The sequence below is a fragment of the Anolis carolinensis genome, chromosome 2, assembly GCF_035594765.1.
Source record: "Anolis carolinensis isolate JA03-04 chromosome 2, rAnoCar3.1.pri, whole genome shotgun sequence".
NCBI classification, from domain to species: Eukaryota; Metazoa; Chordata; class Lepidosauria; order Squamata; family Dactyloidae; genus Anolis; species Anolis carolinensis.
Genome location: NC_085842.1, coordinates 237,033,235 through 237,049,640, shown reverse-complemented (window position 1 = coordinate 237,049,640; position 16,406 = coordinate 237,033,235). Strand labels below are relative to the sequence as shown.

The 16,406-nt window shown below is 39.1% G+C and overlaps 2 long non-coding RNA genes across 2 annotated transcripts in view; both read right to left on the bottom strand.

Annotated features, from left to right (window-relative positions):
* LOC134296599 (uncharacterized) overlaps positions 1-16,406 on the bottom strand; it is a 443,110-nt gene that overhangs the window by 365,491 nt on the left and 61,213 nt on the right. The window lies entirely within an intron of this gene.
* Positions 1-16,406, bottom strand: part of LOC103277643 (uncharacterized) — a 62,419-nt gene that overhangs the window by 44,138 nt on the left and 1,875 nt on the right. The gene's annotated exons all lie outside the window — the stretch shown is intronic.

The following is a 16,406-nucleotide window of genomic DNA, read 5'->3' as shown; positions in this document are numbered from 1 at the left end:
TATTTCTTTGCAAATGAAAATGTGTGTCTGTAGGTATGCCACACATTTGCACATTATCATTGATGTTCTCCACACTATCTCAGCCACATCTCATGAAATACTTCAGAAGTCAGTACCTCCTTTGAGAAGAAAATAAATAAATAAATATTCATGCTCAGGTGGAATAGCACATTTTCTGACAGCCGAAAAGCCCTTTTTAGAAGAATAATAGACCAACAAGAATTCAGCCATCCCAAAGTGTTGTGGAGAATTTTTTTTGTTAATGATAAATCACAGTTGTTCCAATAAAACCCTGTTTTCTGTGCAGGAAAAAGTTTTTTGGGGGATAATACCCATTTTATGTGCAGTAAACAGGGCTCTTGCAAAATTATATATATATATATATATATATATATATATATATATATATATATATATAATGATAGAGTTAGAAGAAACCCCAAGGGCCGTCTAGTCCCACCCTTGACAAGTAGGAATACACAATCAAAACACTCCTAACAGATGGTCACCCATTCTGTCCAGAGAAGGAAACTCCATCACACTGTGATGCAGCATGTTCCATTGTCAAACAACTCTTATTGTCAGAAAATTCTTTCTACAGTTAAGGCAGGATCTCTTTTCCTGTAATTTGAATCTTTTGCTGTTTATTAGTTTCTGGAGCATCAGATAACAAGTCGGCTTCATCTTAAATAGGATATCATTTCTAATATTTAAATATGTTGATGTCACCTCTAAACCTTCTCTTCTCCAAGCTAAACATACTCTGCTCCTGAAGTCGCTCCTCATGGGGCTTGGTTTCCAAACCTTGGATCATGTTGGTTGCCCTTCTTTGGACACCTTCCAGCTTATCCTTTTTGAATTGTGGTGCCCAGAACTGGACATTGCATTCCAGGTGAGGTCTGACCAAAGCAGAATAGAGCGGAACTATTGTTTCCCTCATTCTGGAAACTGTACTCCTACTGATGCATCCTGGAATCACACTGATGTATTTAGCTGCCAGATCACACTGTGTACCCATGTTCAGCTTATGGTCTAATAAGATGTCTAGATCCCTTTTGCATATACTGTTCTCAAGTCAATTGTAACCCAATCCTATAGTGATGATAATGATGATGATGATGATTTGCCTGATGATGATGATGATTTCTTTCTCCACAGCACTTTGGGATGTCTGAAAACAGGATGGATATTGTGGGAAAGTATTCATTTTCACCATGAGAAGGGCAAAAAACTCAAGTCATTACAACCAGCTGTCCACATTTGTTGGGCTTAGGTGAAAAGTGGAAAATTGAAAATAAATAAATTGCTTGGGGTTTTTTTCTGAGATAACTTTTATCTGGGATTTTCTAGCATTTCCAGCGCAATTCTCTGGACAACATCTGCTAGAAGCTGACCATAGAATTAGATTGGAGGACCTAGAGTCTCTCTAGAGGTAGTCTCTCTAGAAATTTCTCTTTCAATGTGATTGATGGAAGTCACCATAGAGTTGCACTGGAAGACCTAACAATTCCTAGAGAGAGCATTGTTAATCAAAACCATAGATAATCAAATCTGCAAAAGTCAAAACCACATATGTGAAAGAACAACCTATGGAATGATACTCTTATTTTGTTTTCAACTCAGTTCAACACCATTGCTAGGAGTGACAGTCTTTTTGCTGGCAGGGCTCCTGTGCCTTTATAACTATTGTGTGACAAACTGGATTCTGTAGGGAAAGCTTCTCCTAAGGTGGAGAAGAAGAGCTGGAAACAGTACTGCCAGAGAAATGCCTAATTGCCCCACATCTGCTAAAGGCACAAAAGCCCTGCCAAGAAGTTACCAATTTATAAGGAACAGATTGCACCACTCACTAAATATCTGTTCACCTAGTGGGAAACTGAATATTTGATCTATTCCAACTTTTTTGCCATGGGGCCGCCTTGTGGGCCTGGTTCAAGGGCTGGGCTGGGAGGGAGTGTGGGTCATGATCTGGAAGGGGCATGGCCAGGGCTGGAAGGGATGGGGTTGCGGCCTTGGAGGGGCTGGGACTGGGAGAGGAAAGGAGCGTGTCTGCCTCCAGGGAGACAAATATGCCGCTTTAACTTGGCAGTGGGGTTTTACTCCCCGGCTCTTCTGGGCCCTCAGGAAGGCAGAAGCCTGCCTTCCCCAGGTCCAGAAGAGGGAGACAAACATGCTGCTGCCAATCTGGAAGGCCGAGGCCTTGAAATATATATTTCCCACTTGCTAGAAATTGGCCATCACAAAATGCTTATGCAATGGTATTGGTCCAGGTTACCTACAGGATTGGCTTATCCCATTCAATCCGCCCCACTCACTTAGGTCCTCTGAGGGGCAGTTACTCCAGCCTGCCAGAACCTGACTGGTGATCGCCACCCAGAGGACCTTTTCATCAGGCTCCCCAAGACTGTGGAACAACCTGCCATAAGAGCGGCAACAACTAAATGAACTGTTGAAATTTAAAAACCATCTAAAGACTTATCTCTTCCAGCAGGCCTCCCCAGCCAGACATAAGCATGAATTTTAAAGTCATGTCCTGTGTTTTAACTCCTGTTCTTAATATGTATTTTATAGAAATATGTTGTAATATTATCTTTTATAAAAATATATATTTGATATGTGAATTTATGGAATCTTTGCAATGTTTTAATTATGCTGTAACCTGCCTCGAGCCACGAGGAGAGGCGGGTAAGAATTATTATTATTATTATTATTATTATTATTATTATTATTACACAATACAATACAAAACCATTCTTTTATGCACTAAAGTTATCACTAGAGCACATTAAAGCATATTTTTAGCCCATCACGATTGGCATCTTGCCCAGAAAGAAAAAGAATTAAAGCACATTATTTTGTTGTTCTGCACCAGATAATTAATTCAGAAGGCTAGGCTTTCTCTGAATCTACAGAGCAATAGGCTAAGATCTCATTATGCAACACTATGGTGGATATATGTATGGTATTAAACACAAATATGCACATACAGAACTTAACAAAGTCTTACTGCCAAAGAGTCAAGCCTGTTTTAAATTGAACAGTGACTTGCTTCTTCAACTGCTATAAATAAAGAAAAACTCTTAGCCTTCTTTCACAATCTTCTTTTGTTTACAGCCAGTAGACTCCTTACAGTACATCAAAGATGGCTTTGAGGAAATCAGCATCTCTGTACAATGGGGATAATACGCATTTTAATGCCATTAAAATTAGTTGGCCTTTTAAACTGTAGACCTGAGAATTTTATAGTCTCTTTCTAAAAATCTACATCATCAATGATAATTATATCAGATGATTTCCTATCCACAGTTCAGTCCTATAACTAGGGGTGTACCTATACTGTAGAATTTATGCAGTTTAGCATGACTTTACCTGCCATGACTCAATACTGGGATCTTGGGAGTTTGAGTTTGGTAAGGCACCAGGACTATTTGGCAGGGAAAGCTAAAGACCTGGTAAAACTACAACTCCCATGTTTGCATAGCATTGGGCCATGACAGTTAAAATGTTTCCAAACTACCTTAATTCTACAGTGTAGATGCATCCTGTGAAACAAAATAAATGTCAATGTCTTAAATTTTTATCTTAATCATGCTCCCAAAATCTCAGGATTTTGTATATGACCAACCCATCTCCTTATAACAAGGTATACAGCTTTTGGTGTACAACAGATCAAGGACCTCTTCACACAAGGCAAATTTCAGCTGTAACTCCGGTTCCACAGCAGCTTTGCCACAGAGCCCGCTGGTTCCCATCACACACCAGATAAGTACTTCCGGGGGAGTTCTGGAACTGGTGTTGCTGCCAAAAAAAAGCCAGCAGTAGCAACACAGGAGGCTTCTCGTAGTTTCATTACCCTCAACAGAGCACGTCAGCCAGCAGATGCTTCCCTCATGTCATAAGGTAGTGGGGAAGCTAGGGCAGTGTGAGGCATGGGGAGACAGGTTCCCCTGGGAAAATGTCAAAATGTAAGAAGGTGAAAATATACTTTCCCATCCCTAATCTGAATTTTTTTCTTGATTTTAACATATGTTAACTACCAAGTAGGGGTGTAAAGAATGTTTGCAAGTTTTACAACACTGAGACAGCCTAACAAAATAATAATAATAATAAACTATTATGGAAATTTGCATAGTTTGGGACTCAAAATTTTGTGTGTAAAATGCACAAAAACATTTTTTGTGAAAAAACATCATTTTTGTGAATTTTGTATGGTGACTAATCCTTTTTACAAAAACCATTTAAAATTCAATTTTTTAAAAAAGAAAGCCCTCAAAAGGCACAAAAACTAATGTTAATCTCATCCAAAAAGGAGAAAAATCTAATCTTATTTGTATGAAATAAGGTCTATATTTCTACTTAGATTTCACAAAACGTAATACTGGAATTTTATTTGCAATTTCCAGTTTATCCTTTAGTAATAGTTTGAAAGTGAAATGTGCTTGTTCTTTAAGGAACCAGAGGAGGTCCATAAAAGGGACACTTGTCTTCCTTATTCCCACACCCATGTGTTTATCTTTCTCTAGAAGTACCTAGTGTTAAGTAATGTTAAGCATGAAAAGCAATGCAATTTGTTAAATCAAACAAATGAACACTTGAACATGACCAGTATTGTGACAACAGTTTGAGTAGCTTCAGGAAGTAGACCAACTCCTCCTAGTAATCTACCCCTAGGTTTTTTATGGGTATAGATGGAGGTGTATGCTCATATGGTACATCCACTTAGCTTGCTTAGATTCATTTTCATCTCATAATTATTAAGAAATTATGTCCGGGGGGGGGGGGGGGCAGAAGATACATTGTCTTTTACCTTACTCTTAGCTTCACAGACTCCCTCCAAATTCATAGTACTCAGGAGGCAGCTTGAAGAAGATATTTCATTTAAAGAAATAATGTTTACACCATTTATATTGTGTCCCATAATGGAAGTTCTCTGGGCAGCTTTAAAATACAAATTGGAACAAAAACAAAACAAAACAAAAATGCAGTTACAAAACTCAGCAGCAGAAAATGAAATGAATATATCAAGACTCTCAGCAGCATGCAACATTTTAGAGAGGTATTTAAAGTTGCAAAGGATGTTGGAAAAGAAACATTGTAATACAGAATGGTTTTAAAAATACTTTTTAAAAGCCTAAGAAATTTAAAAGGTGTTCACATTAAATTCCTCAGAGAACCTCAAGTAGATGCCATGATTTTATTTAGAAGGCTTATCAGAATGTGGATGCCAGCACTGAAAAAGTTATCAAGAACACCCATGAAATGCCACATAACACCAGTGCTGCAGCATCTGCATTGGCTCCCAACTGATTACCGTGGTCTATATAAGGTGCTAGTTTTGACCTTCAAAACTCTTTACGGCCAGTACCCATCGTACCTTAGGGACCGTCTCTCCTTCTCCCATCATCGGAGGTCGCAACGACCATCCCAACGAGACTTACTTTATGTACCGGGTCCTAGAGAAGTGCACTTGGAAAGGACCAGGCGCAGAGCTTTTTCTATTTCTGCCCCTGCCTTATGGAATGCCTTGCTGCCCTATATGAGAGCCATGCGTGAGTTAGGGCCTTTTACCCTCGCACTCAAGACCTGGCTCTTTACTAGAGCTTTTGATCTATGTTAATTTTATTAATATTTTTATGTATGTATTTTTATCCTTTACAATTTTATCTTGTAAATTGCCTAGAGCATCATGGATAGAGGGCGATTAATAAGTAATTAAATGATGATGATGATGATCTTCTCAGTTAACATTGATCTTTCCTCATTCAGGGCCCTTCTACACCATCCTAAAACCAGTGAAGGGTAACAGGTTTACCTGAGGCATCCAAATGATGCCTTAGGTAAACCTGGATTAATCTGGAGAAAACTGGGTATGTTTTTGAGAGGAAAATAGGGTGCTGGAAGGTGCCTGGTTGTCCTCCCGGGTCAACTTTTGGTTGACCCAGAAATCTAGCCACCCCCAAGGGAAAGCCCGGGGTTTGAGTTGAGGGTGGAGACAAAATCTTGGCAGATACTGAGTTAAAATAATCCAGTTTCTCTGGGATTTAAGGCAGTGCAGAAGGCCCTCAGTGTGGTTGCTTGCTGAAGCAATACAAAGTCATAGGGTAACACATGAACCCATCAGGTGGAAAAGAAATCAGCATGGATATTTAAAGACCTTTCAGCTGAGGAAAGATTAAAAAGCAATGTGTACAAGAAGTGGAAACCAGCAAAAAGGAATTCAATCGAAAAGCCAGCATGTGAAGGGAGAAAGTCACAAAACAAGCTCAGGCTTACTTGAGGAGTTATAAACAATAACAGGGGCTTCTGGGGATATGTATATAGCAAAGGGAAGAACGATGAAATAATAGGGCCGCTGTGTGGAGAAGATGGCATAATGCCAACAGAGGACAGAGTAAAGGCTACTCATCACCTTTTTTGCCTCGGTCTCTGCCCAAGGGAGAAGAGTGCTCAACCTGGGGAAAATGGAGCAGATGATGCAGCGGGGGAAATGATGCACAGACTAGGTAAAGAGGTAGTACGGCAATAAACCAAATTATGAAATTGCATTATATGGCAGTGTAAATGGGACCATAAACTAGACATGAGTCAGTAGTGTGATGCTACAATTCAAATGCCAATGAGGTTCTAGGCTGCATCAATGGGACCATCATGTCTAGATCTAGGAAAACAATAGCACGACTCTATACTGCTTCGGTTAAATCTCACCAGAAATAAAGTGCCAGAAATACAGAAGAGGGTGACCAAAATGGTAAAAGGTCTGGAAGCCAAGCCCTATCAGGAGTGTCTTAGGGAGATGAGCTTGGAGAATAGATTATTAAGTGGGGGTATGATAGCCATATTTAGATATTTGAAAGCATGTCACATTGTTTTCTGCTGCTCAAGGGACTAGAAGACAGAGTGACTGATTCAAACTACAGAGATAATTCCATCTAAACATTATGCTGCTTTGGAATATGGTCTCCTCCTCTTAAACAGGATGGGTAGCAATCTGTTGGGAGTGCTTTGATGGCATATTCCTTCACGGCAGGGGGTTGGATTGAATAGTCCTCCTGGTCTCTTCCAATTCTATAAGTCTATTTTTAAAGATATGATTTTACACATTTCTGAATGCATTTTCTCCCACAGTATACATTTCTGAAGGTACTCAGTTCAATTGTGTGCCACAGTGAAAACATCTGTGTTGACTATCTTGTATATATCAAGTCTTAACAATCACAATTAAATCCATTCTTGCTCCAGGTTGTAATTTGATAACATATGGGAAAGTCCAAAAGGAGCAAATACTGCTCAAACTCACTGTACAATTTATTATGCAGTTGCGTACATTTTCGAGCCAAGAACTACACAATAATGTTCAGAAAGCTCTGACATCCAAAAGCTAATATATTTCTGATGCATACGTTCTTCCAGGAGGTGCCAATTGATGGTACTTTGCTTCAAAATGAGGACCATAATGAAATTCTCAGCCTTCCCTAACCACAACATCTCTTTTCAAATGGACAGGTATTTATTGTGCCAAAAGGTCAATAAAGGATCAGGTATTCCTCCAGGAATCCATGACATCCTAAACAGAAATTCTGAATTAAATTAACATCAGGAAGAGGACAGAATGAGCAGTACAAAAACAATAGACTAAATGAATTGAGAAAATCTGTTCTCTAGCTATTACTGCAAATAATGATCTGACAGCTTCTGGATATTGGAATACATCAGAGAGTTAAGTCAGAGAGAACATGCTGACTGACTTCGATAGGCTTCAATGCATACTCAACATTGTGTTGGAAGGTGGCCTGGGTGTATAAACAATGAATTCCTAGAAATATACATTGTGTGCCCAAAAAAGTTCATAAATAAACAATGAAATGTTTCCATGGACTAATAGAAGTAAATTTGAAGTTGGACTTCTCAGACCTATATTGAATTTGTGTTGGTCCTACAAAATAGCACCTGGATAAACTGCACTTTGACTAACAACTAAACTGTACTGAATAAATCACACTGTACATTACCATCAGGCTCCCGGTCAAGAGGCATGCTGTGAGATGTTCTGCTTTATGGACCACAAAGTTGGATCAATATAAGAAATCTATCTGGTAAAATTTATTTAAGGAGAAAGCACAGCCGTGTATTAAGTTAAACCCTGTGGCTAAGATTCCACATGAAAGGGAGGTGGGGGAGAGAGAAGGATCAGCCGAGAGAGTCGAAACAGATTTGAGATATAAGAGTGCCACTTGCTGGCTCAGAGAGGAAACAGAGGCTGTACTTTATCGCTGTCAAGACTACAATTCAGATGTAGTAGCTTAGTTTAAACAGCCCTCCCTTTCATGTAATTCATGGATTATGATGTTCCAAATATTCCACTATTGTGACCGGAATCTCACAAAACTCAGGTTATTACTCTATAAGAAAGTAATTTAGTAACCCTCCAGATATTGATGAATTGCAATACCCAGCATCCCTAACCAGCACTGCCAATGATGATTAATGCTGAGGGGACTAAGCAATATCTGTACTATTCCCAGCACTGCACTATAATCAGGACATAGTCTTCTTTATCCTCTCTTTGGCAGGAGAGGATTTTTGAGAAGCAAAAGCATGGAGAAAAGCACTCAGCAAGTTTCAGATTGATTTCAATATAGCTCATATGATCATACGAATGATTCAATTGCTTAAAGGTGGAACTGACAAAGATGCAAAAGAATGACGTGATCACCAACTCCTGATGACTTTTTCAAACATCCATGCACCTTTAAACATAATACACAAGCAGCTGGTTTTTCTCCACAACATGGTTGCCTAGCAGACTGTAGAGGTATAAACAATTTTGAAAAGAAGTTTTTTTTTCATGTTTTTAACATCAATGAAACCTTTTATGTATTAGATGTTGATGGAAGACGATAATATAAGATGGTTTTTTTAAAAAAATGCCTACTCTATATCTATTCTCCCTATTTCTGACATTTTATCAATAAAATAATATTGGGGGAAAAGAAAGAAAGTTCAGATAAATATGACTGAGTAAAGCATACCATTCCAAAAAAACAAAAGGAGAGGAGAAACCTCAATCTCAGGTACAACCTTAAAGATATCATTTTTTTTGGTTACAGAGATTTTGTTTAACAGTCATCCAAATGAGGCACTTTAGGCCACCTGCCCAAAGCCACATTTTTAGCAGAAACCACACAGGACCAAGCAAGAATTTTACAGCATTGCCCCTTGAAGAGCTGTAAACAATATTACTGATTTCCAGCTACCTCGCATGAGCTACCTCGTATTTTTCCTTTGTTGCCATTTTTTAAAAATAGAAAACTGCAGTTTTCTAAAATTATTAACATTTTAGGATTTATTCAAGGGGGGAGTACCCACTCTATAAAATAGCATTTTTCTGTACAGAAAGTAATATTTTTTCACAGAAAATGCCATTTTATGTACATATACTCATGCCCCATGAACCCATGCCTTTGTGCAACATAATTTCCAAACTGCATAGGTTCTTGCCTATCTAGGAGTGCACCTACACTGTAGAATTAGTGCAGTTTGGTACCACTTTAACAGCCATAGGTCAGTGCTTTGGAACCCTGGAAGTTAGAAGTTTACAAGATTTTTTACTTCTCTATCAAAGAATGATGGTGCCTCACAAAACTACAAATGCCAGGACTCCATAGCATTGAGATATTCTGATAAAAATGGCATCAAATTGCATTCATTGTACAGTGTAGACACACCCATAGTGTTAGGGTATTGTGGGATATCCTTTCTCAGGTACCACAGAAAACTTTATGTTCATGGGGCAGTTTTGTAACCTGAAATAGACCAAATTTCTCATTGAGTCATCCTGCAGAACCCCATATTAAGGGACTTTGTGCAAGTTTGTAATCTGCCTGAATGAGGGTTAAATTGAAATTTTCCAGCCATATGGCACAGCAATTATGAACTGCAGTACACAAGCTGAAAGTAACTGGGATACCAAAAAGGGAAAAACTAATGTACATAATGTAGTACTATCGGCAAAATCTTCCGGAAGTGTGTACACATGACACCACTTTCCTGAAAATATATGAGTAAGTAGAACCAACTGGAGGTGTGCCAAGAAAGAGGTGTAGTAGACTATGAATAATTCCACAGCAACATAAAAACACTTCACGCATAACATTCCAAATCTGCTGATTAAAAATAAGTGATGGTCTCTGGGAATGTGAAAAGCATTTGCATGCTTTACAATTTTATAGCTCTTTTAAAATCAGATTGGAGATTGTACTTTATGACACTTTTAAATAAAGGATTTCCCATTATCAGGTAGGTGAAGAGGTACAAGTCCATGGTGAATAAGGGGAAATCCATATCTTGCTCGTTGGCATGCAAACTATCATTAAAATGCTGCATGAATATGCTGTCCATTTACATCACATTAAAATGTTTTCTCTAGGACTAGAAGGACTGATAACTTGCTCTTTTAAATCCAATGTTGTTACCGTTGTTTGGATGCTCTGCATTAATGTTTGTGATCTGAATACTGTGGGGATAAGAACAGCTTCCAGGTTCCTAGATCACCTAAGAATGCCATGTAATTTTAGAAGTAAGCTCTTTTCATATTCATGAGTCACTGTATAGTTAAGATTGATGGTGCCTTTCTGTTTATCTCCATCATATAAAATATTAAAAAGAATGCTGTAGATTCTGTTTTTGTAGGGCACCCCTTTATTATTGGTGTATTCTTTGTTGGTGCTGGGGTTCTGCTTCCTGATTGTGATACTGTAAGAAAGCTTGAGGTCCTGATATCTGCATTTTACCAAAGCAAATAATGAAGAGTGGCAAAATCTATCCCATTCCTTCACACTAACTCAGGTAGAGCTACCTTCAGGGAAAACTCTTCACAAATCATGTTTCCTGTATAGAGTGGGGTAAAACTGAGTGTTACGACACTTCAAGGGAGGTAAATTTCCCCATCCTTGGGCAGAGCTAAGAGGCTATTGCTGGCAAGACAAAATACAAAAAAGCAGCCATTGAAAGCTAAAGCAAACTATATTCTAGGAACCAAAGTTTCAAAAGAAGATATAGAACTAAAATTCCTACAGGAGATTGTCCATGATAACTTTTCTCCTAGTTATTCAATACAGATTGATTTTCGATTCCCAGCATTTTGTTTTTATCTTTCTATATTTCAAAAAGGTGGGAAATTCCCCCGAAAGAGAAAGAAAACCCTTCAGCTTAAAGCAAAACATTATGTTTGCAGCTATAGACCCCAAAGCAGTGGCATTCATACCATACGTGGAACCCTACCCGTGCTAATTGAACACATTGATGCAAACTTTGAATGTTGGTAAACTTCAATATTCATAATAAGTAAGCACAAGAGTTCTCCTCTACTATTTGATTCCCTAGAAAAAAGAAGACCCAGAGGTGTGGAGCAATATCTCCTACCAAAAAACATGTGATTCAGACCACTTATCACCAACAAGCAAACTCTAAACATGAGCACATTTTAGACATGGACTGAATATCCAAAGATATTTGTTATATTTGCCAAAAAACATGTTTCTTGAGTGTCAAGGAAACTAATGACAAAAGTCCTGAACTGATGGGAATCTTCATAGTGCAGGATATTCAAAATTCACCCATGGATGTTTTGCACAGAAAGCAGGAAAAAATAATATTTCAACACAGAACTATTAATTCCTGCACAGAAAATGTTATTTCTTGCACAGGAAAAAAACTATGATTTGGGTTTTGTAAAATTTGCACACTGTTGATTTGCATAGAAAACAACATTTTGCATACAGAAATTTAACTTTCCATGCATAAAATGCTGCTTCCTGTGCAGAAAGTGCCGTTTCTTGCATATAATACCCACATGCATTTTTGGCGCATATTAAGTCCCAAATTGCAGCTTTTGAAAATTGCATATTTTTAAAGCCATTCTCACAACGAGAAGGGAAAGTGAAACATTATATCCCAGGCACATTCATGATCCCTGCTTCAAGCTAACTAACCGTCTGTACAAAGAAAACAAAAGTGGCATATCCAAGTTTGTCATACCATGGATCAGCCATGCCTTTTAGGTTGAAATCAAATGCTTTCTCCTCTTTGGGGAGCAAAAGTCAAATTTTATTCAAAATGATGACATTACTTTAATTAACTTACTGATATAGAGTGGTAACCATCCTTAATTTAAACATACATATATTGGGAGATAATGTGAAATAAACATACTTCTAATGAATAAATTTTCTACCTGATTATTGGCTACTCCAAACTAGAACAATCTATTCAACATTTTGTAGCTGCTGCACAACCATTTAGCACCAATAGAAATCAGTTCCCCAGGGGATGATAGAGAAGCATCAAAAACCAGAAGGCCTAGATAGAGCCAAATGCTCAAAGATCATAAGTCTAAGAATAATTACCAACATTCCTAGGCATTTAAGCACCAGTTTAGCCTGAAAAAAAATCAACATCCCTAGGATTTCCAACATCCCTTAATCCCAAAATCTCTAGGCTGAAAAGAAATTGAATCCAGCATAGCTTCAGATAACCTATGCCCATATTGAGCAATCATGACAGACTGGATGAGTATACATAAAGAGATGTTCAGACTGAAGTGTCAACCTAGAATCAAATCAGCATCTTCTGAAAGCCAGATAGAACTCTACCAGTTCTTTAAATGATTTTATCCTTTCTGGTCATACCAGAGACACTCTCGAGTCATTGATCATAGTGGTCCTACAGGGCAGGAGAGAACAAGGTCCTTCATTTTCCTTCAAGCTGATATGGCAGCAGAGAGATGGTTCCAGCACTGTATAGTTCATATCTATAAACATTCCCAGGCAATAACTATACAAATCTAATCTATTCAACAGTTTTCCTTTAGTGTAGCAGGATGTGATTACTTGATGAATCAGAGCTGAGGGAAGTGCAGTACAGTACATGTGGAACTCAAGTATTTATTTCCATCATTTCTATCCCACCCTTCTTACCCGAAGAGTCTCAGGGCAGCTTACAAAACTGGCAGAATTCGATGCCAAAACACAACAATACAAAAGAATAAAACATAAGCAGTTAAAAACAGATTCAAAACAATACAAAATACTTGAGCCATTCATCCACAGAACCTTGTACATAAACCTTAGTCCAGATGGAGTCGAAGCCAACAAAACTTATACTTTGAACACTTGCTCGCATAGCCAGGTCTTCACTTTCTTTCTAAAACTCAAAATGGATGGAGCCTGCCGGATGTCACTAGGAAGGGAGTTCCACAGCCGAGGAGCCACCACTAAGAAGGCCCTGTCTCTCGTCCCCGCCAGCCGCACCTGTGAGGCTGGCGGGACCGAGAGCAGGGCCACCTCTGAAGATCTTAAATTACATGGTAGGTCATAGCGGGAAACACGTTCGGACAAGTAAGCTGGGCCGGAATCGTTTAGTGCTTTATAGGCTAAAGCCAGCACTTTGAATCGTGCTCAGTAGCTAATCGGGAGCCAGTGGAGCTGACGTAACAGAGGAATAGTGCGCTCCCTGTACAACCAGTTAACAACCTGGCTGCCTTCTGTTGGACTAATTGAAGCTTCTGAACAGTCTTCAAAGGCAGCCCCATGTAGAGTGTGTTGCAGTAGTCTAATCGGTATCTGTAGAACCCTCCAAATTGGACTGTGATTTTTTTTGTTTTTTTGCTTTGCACCTAAAATGGCCAGTTGCACCTTTCAAAGAATTTAAAAAAAAATTACATGTATACTGAATCAGACTTTCCTCTAAATATCCAGTCACATTATATTTGGAAACAAGGTTTACATAAACCTGAAATAAGTGCATAGGGGAAAAAACACCCAGAAATGCTTTTTTAAAAACATCTCTGATTCCTCAGATTAGTATTTATACATGTTCAGCTTTCCTGGATCTAATGTGCTCCCCAAATGTGACAGTTGCCCACCCCTGTAAAATGATTTCAAAACTTCAAATGGCCCCTCAGTATGAAGCACTGCAGAAAAATATCATTGTGTATTTATTGCTGCAGACATAGTAGATGCATCGTCTCAAAAGCTCAAAGACTGCACCAAGAAACACAAGATGACTTTTTATTTTCAAGCTGAAACAAACATTTGGCAGGCACATGATGGGCAAAACCCAATAGTTGGCCTCAAACCCAGTGAATTCTCCTGTATGACCTTGATTTGCAAAGCTTACACTTTACTTTCTGTATTAATTCCAAAGAGCTAGATCATTATTTTTGGTTGTTTTCAGAAGGATTTGGGGGCGTCTTGGTGCATAAGTAGAAAAGGCTGAAAGGTAATGCATTATAAGTTATGCTTCTTTTTACACAGATTTTGTATGTGAATTGTTGTACAGGGGTTTTGTGTGTGTATGTAATCATAGTGCGAATGTGATATAAAGTCAACAGAAACCCTCTGAAGGTCAGACAGACACAAATTTGGAACAAAATCAGTAGGACCACTCAAAAATATAGCAAAAGCAATGAAAACAACGAATACAGACATATGACATTTTACTCGGCCAAAATCAGATACTGGTATGACAGAAGGGGGACAAAACTACCCTGCAGTGGGCATAAAATGTTGTGGTTGTACAAGAGAAGTAAACAAGACAGGAAACACATTGTGTGGCTTTCAGGGAGGGAACCCCATAAGTATAGCTACAAGACACACCAAATCCCAAGGTTTTTGGACACTCTGGAATAACCCTATGCTATTCCCAATTATTTTCACAGATTGTTCGTGTCTTACTTGTCTTACTGGTGTGATGCAGACTGGGGTTTTCAGTGTATATTTTGAGGTACACTTTAATACTGCAATCCTCCCTTCCTTGTCTGAAAGCATAGCCAAGGGAAGTACTTGGATTAGCGAGGCTACATTTCAAATATGCTGCTGCTTGTCTTAGCTGCTAGCGCTAACTGGTATGATTGCAGTGGGATCACATTCACCCCAACAGAAAGCCAAGCTTACAAGGCAATCACAGGACGCTACTTGTCGGCAGTTATGCTTGGAAGCCAGTTATTTTCCTAAATGGGCACCAGTAGGTTTCTAAATCTGTGTCTGGCCACCATTATAAAAGGCCTGCTTTGTGATGAATTTAGGGTAGAGAAATGGAAGACAGAGGAAAGGCAGGAAGAGATGAACAAAGAGAGCTGTTTTTCTGTTTCACTCAGATCTGCAGAACCGAAATGGAAGGAAGGCAAGCATTCCTTCCATGGAGGAAACAATGTAGGATATTATTGCACCCAACCAAAACTCATGTTCCACCATCCTCAATGATGAACTTAACCTTGATCTGTGAGCTCTCTGCTTCCTTGTTTAGTGCTATGTGACTGAGCAGGCGACTGACAGAACCCCTTTGTAGCCATAATGAAGCTCTAAACTGGAATTTTTCATACCTGTTAGAACTGCATTATGTGCCTGTGTAGAAATGCCCTCATTCTAATTTAAACTATAGTAAACTGCTTTGAGAGCCAAGTTTAAAAGAAAAAAGGCTAAAAAGAAAGCAAACATGCAGATCTGTTTTAAAGCAAATTCTTTTGAGCCAGTGTGATACAGTACTTTGTGTGCTGGACTACAACCCTGGAGACCATGTAAATTCATTGGATGGCATTGGCATGTGACTCTCTCTCAGCCTCAAGGGGAACTAAAGGCAGTCTCCCTCTGAATCAATCTTGCCAAGAACACCTTGTGACAGGCTCACCTTAGGGCGGGAATAAGTCAGAAGCAAATTGGAGGCACATGACTCCAATTTTACCAAATATAATCAAATGTATCTTCTTTGATTTCAATAGAACTTACTCCCAGGGATGCTGAAAATACTTAGGACTGCCAAAGTTCTTGTTTGACTTTGGATGCATTTACATTGTACATTTAATGTCAGTTGATACAATCTTAACTGCCATGGTTCATTGCTATAAAATCATGAAAGTTGCAGTTTTGCAAAGTCTTTAGCCTTCTCTGCCAAAAAGTGCTGGTGCTTCACAAAACTACAACTCCCAGGATTCCATAGCATTGAGAAATGACAGTTAAGGTGGAGTCAAACTACATTCATTGTACGGTGTGGGCGCACCCCTAGTAATGGTACAGAGGTTCTGTCCCTGAGCTGAAGGAGGACAGGGGGCACTTCCAGACAGCTCTAAAATGTGGGACAGGAAAGAACTGGGTTTAAAAAATGCAGTATCTGAGGGCCCTTACACACAGGCAAAAAATCCAAGAGGAATTGGGATTTTAAATCCTACTTCCTTTGGGATGGAGGCCACACAGCTGGACTAAACCCTGAAATGTTGCAGGAAGCATGCCCAGATACTCACCCCTGCTGAGAGTGAGCTCAGTAGGGGTGGGCATAGGCACTGCCAGCCTCCCCCTCCCTGCCCTCCATTTCTCCCTGTACTTTCCGGAGGAAGACTCTGACAACACCTGGAG